Genomic DNA, 4,920 nt, shown 5'->3' on the forward strand with positions numbered 1-4,920 from the left:
TCACAGTGATTCACACACTTTACTTACGGTGCCTCCTGTTCGCTTGACTCAATTGTCTATCACTTCAACATATATCTATATCTCTTCAATCAATCATCTCACAGGCTTATATACCAAAAGGGGCGTCCAGAAAACACTAGGAAATTCATGATCATTCGAGAAATTCATCACGTGTTACCAGCGTCACGTGACTTTCGCTGTCGTAACATTATTATATATTTATTTTAATATCAACGTTTGTTTAGATTAAGTTTATATTTAGAAATATGCATAGCTTATAGTGTTAAAAATATATTGCGAAACTCCCGCCTATTCTCTAAAGTTGTAGAATATTCTCGAGTGTAAAAATCAACAATATATTGTGTGTACATAAACGCTTAATGTAGTTTTGTATTGTTACATAATCTGAATTTTCTTGAAACTCTCCACACACCTATAAATATAACCAACGCGCCGCGCCAAAAAGAGAGTATCTATTATTAGTTTGCTATATTCAATGTGCTATAAACTTCGGAAACTATAACTGTGATTGTTGCAATGCTTGTCAATCACAAAACTTCAGATATTTGACCACGAACCTTTACGTAATTCGAACATTACAAATCATTTAACTTCAGTGGATTCTCATCGAACATTAGTACTTTAACGAAAACATTATATAACTTCATCGTGGAAAAACTCGGCGAGTGTGGCTGATGAATAACGAATTGTACCTACATCAACTCGTAATTAACTCGCTCATCGTGAACCCTCGATAAGATATCGAAAAAAGTTTCAGACTAGAAAGAAGACTTTATATTGCTTGTAAGTTTGTAAAATACTTGTACATAAATCATTGTGGGTACCAACTATTTGTAATAACTGTTGTTGTAAATGGGATTGTTGTGTATATATTAAAACATATTTGTGTTAAAAAAGAACACTGTGTGTATCAATCTTGTTGGCAAATATCATAAACTGGCAATATATCGGCTTTTACTTGATTGCGAAATCCAAAGTACAATTTAACTACTAAATTTAAATTATCAACTAACTCAATATCAGACCATTCGAAATTATAATAAATAACATAATAAACTGGGGGCTTGTGTCCGAAATCTGAATCAGAGATAAAATTCAATATAAATTAAAATTTATATCACAATTGAATTTATATTTATCAGTGCCAACAAGATCTGATCATGTCTGATTATCAAGATTGTCTTGAATCACCCTCCCTCTAAAAACTAAAAAATATAACAAAAATGAATTGCTAGAAATTTCCAAAGTTTTAGAACTATAAGTTAAAAGATCAATGAGCAAAAATGAACTAAAAAAGCATATTATCGAAATACTAGTTGATGATGATTTGTTGCCTGAGGAAGCATTAAAGGAATACTCTAGTGTCCCTATTAGCCAAGCGGGATTGAGTGATAAAGATAAATTAGACATCCAGCTAAATTTCAAACAAATCGAGCTTGAACAAGCTCGAATCGAAGCCGAGAAAGAACAAGCTTACATTGACGCCGAAAAAGAAATTAGACTGAAATAAATGGAAATTGGGCTCAACACCGATCGACCAAGGCCAAATGACATCTTTGAACTTAATCGATATGCTAAAGTACCACCATTTAATGAAAATAAAGTTGATAAATATTTTCAACATTTTGAGAAGGTTACCCAAACCATGGAATGGCCCACCGAAAAATAGTCATTATCATCACAAAGTGTTTTAACTGGTAAATCACAAGAAGCTTATGCCGCTCTCTCTCTAGAAGATTGTAAGAATTATGATAAGGTGAAAGCGACTATTCTCAAAGCACACGAGTTAGTACCAGAGGCTTATCGTCAAAAGTTTCGAGATTATCACAAACAAGATAATCAAACTTATATGGAATTTGCCCACGAAAAAGATGTTTATTTTGATCGATGGTGTAATTCTATGCATATTGGCAACAGTTTCGACAAACTAAGACAATTACGTATAATCGAGAAATTTTAACGTTGTACACGTGACGACCTCAAATCCTACTTGGATGAAAAGAAAGTTGAAACACTACAGGAAGCAGCCGCTCTTTCCGATGACTACACTTTAACACATAAAACCACTTTTCATAAAATAAATTTCTACCATCTCAACAAAAGCCTGTATCGGTCCAATCCACTAAAGTTGAGGATCCTTCTAAAAAAATCCAGCTCCTCTAGTTCTAAATCTTCATACAGTCGGGCTAAAACTTCATCAAAGCTATCAAGGCCTGTCTGCCATTTTTGTAAACCTGGTCATGTTATGTCCGATTGTTGGGGTTTGAAGACGAAAAAAGAAAAGGAGGCAACACCCAATGCGTTTATGTCCACATCTGAACGTAGTTTCACCAGATCACTTGATGTTGTTGATTTGGCCACTGATATTAAGGCTTATGTAATCAGAGAGGAATTTAGACCTTTTGTGTCTGTTGGTTCTATGTCTTTGACAAATGACACTGCCAATCCCATACCCATACGTATACTACGTGATACTGGGACGACTCTGGCATTGTTGTTAGAAGGGATATTGCCTTTAGATTCGAGTTCTGCCACTGGCGAGTCTGTTATTGCTCAAGGTATTGTGGGTGGCTCTGTTAATGTTCCTCTTCATAACATTTCTTTAGCATCAGACCTAGTTTCGGGACCAGTTTTGGTTGGGATAAGACCTACTCTGCCAATTAAGGGTGTATCATTGTTGATGGAAACAATTTGGCTGGGGGAAGAGTTGTTGCCGAACCCAAAATGGTTAGAGAGCTGATCACTGTTTCATCTGAGGATGATGTTGTCATTGAGGAGAATCCCGATGTGCTGTGAGTCGAGCTCAGGCTAATAAATTAAGCCAAAAATAAATGATAGTCATGGATTCAGAGGACGATATTATAGATTTGTCTCAAATATTTTTTGGATCCGACAGGGATCTTTTGGATGATTGTTCTACTGACAATACCTCGGTGAGTGACAATTACGGACATGAGGGATCTGATTCACCTAGTGAAGTTCCATTTACTAAAAGTAAACTGATCGCTGAGCAAGAAAAAGATCTGTAGATCTCTTCACTATTTAGATATGCACCCCCAAAGGATGAACTGGAGAAAGTTCCAAATGGATATTTTTTCAAAAATGGTGTGCTTATGCGGAAATGGAGACCACCTAGATGCGCCAGCTTCAGAGGGGTGGGCTATGTTTATCAAATCGTTGTGCCCAAAGCACATCGTTCTGAAATATTGAAAGTTGCCCATGAATTCCCCATGGGAGGTCATTTAGGTATCAACAAGACATGTGACAAAATTATGAGACATTTCTTTTGGCCAAAAATTAAGCAAGACGTTTCTCAGTTTTGTTTTTGTTTGTTCTGTTTGTATGTTTTGTTTTGTTTTTGAATTTCGCACAAAGCTACACGAGGGCTATCTGCGCTAGCCGTCCCTAATTTAGCAGTGTAAGACAAGAGGGAAGGCAGCAAGTCATCACCGCCCACCGCCAACTCTTGGACTACTCTTTTACCAACGAATAGTAGGATTGACCGTCACATTATAACGCCCCCACGGCTGAAAGGGCGAGCATGTTTGGTGTGACGGGGATTCGAACCCGCGACCCTCAGATTGCGAGTCGACTGCCCTAACCACCTGGCCATGCCGGGCCATCAGTTTTGTAAAACTTGTCATACCTGTAAGTTGGTCGAAAAGCCTAACCAGGAAATTCCTGTTGCTCCTCTGAAACCTATCCCACCTTTTAAAGAACTTAAGTTCCATCCTGAGAACACGGTCTCAGTATTTTTGCCCACTATAGGATTTCTAATATAAAAAAAAGAAAGAAAAAGAAAAAAAGAAGAAAGAAAGAAAGAAAACAAAAAAACATAATACTGTTCAATTGCAGTTTATTACTACAAGAGTATTATTTGGAGATAATCCATCAAAGGGGTTGTTAGAGCGCTCGACTTGCAATCTTCGAATTTCCGTCACACAAAACATGCTCGCCATTTCAGCCGTGGGAACGTTATAATTTGACGTTTAATCCCATTATTCGCTGGTAAAAGAGTAGCCCAAGATTTGGCGGTGGGTGGTGATGACTAGCTACTTTTCCTCTAGTCTTACACTGCTAAATTAGGGACGGCTAGTGCAGATAGCCCTCGTGCAGCTTTGCGCGAAATTCAAAACAAACAATCAAAGGGGTTGATAACATTTGTGCTGATGCATTTTCACGTACTATATAATTTCATGATCATAAGATTATTTGTATTAATTGTGTTGTATACTGTCATGATTATTGAAGTATTGTAATCTTTTGAATAATGTATTGTTGTCATTGTATATATATATATATAATATCTTTGTTAAAAATTTTCTAACACCAATTTTTAATTCTCTAATGAAGGAGTTGTGACGGATTTATTATTATATATTTATTTTAATATCAACGTTTGTTTAGATTAAGTTTATATTTAGAAATATGCATAGCTTATAGTGTTAAAAATATATTGCGAAACTCCCGCCTATTCTCTAAAGTTGTAGAATATTCTCGAGTGTAAAAATTAACAATATATATGTGTGTACATAAACGCTTAATGTAGCTTTGTATTGTTACATAATCTGAATTTTCTAGAAACTCTCCACACACCTATAAATATAACCAACGCGCCGTGCCAAAAACGAGTATATATTATTAGTTTGCTATATTCAGTGTGCTATAAACTTCGGAAACTATAACTGTGATTGTTGTAACGCTTGTCAATCGCAAAGCTTCAGATATTTGACCACGAACTTTTACATAATTCGAACATTACAAATCATTTAACTTCAGTGGATTCTCATCGAACATTAGTACTTTAACGAAAACATTATATAACTTCATCGTGGAAAAACTCGGCGTGTGTGGCTGGTGAATAACGAAAGACAAAGCTAGCTAGCTCCCTGTTAAGAG

The sequence above is a fragment of the Limulus polyphemus genome, unplaced genomic scaffold (genome assembly GCF_000517525.1).
Source record: "Limulus polyphemus unplaced genomic scaffold, Limulus_polyphemus-2.1.2 Scaffold1400, whole genome shotgun sequence".
In the NCBI taxonomy this organism is placed as follows: Eukaryota; Metazoa; Arthropoda; class Merostomata; order Xiphosura; family Limulidae; genus Limulus; species Limulus polyphemus.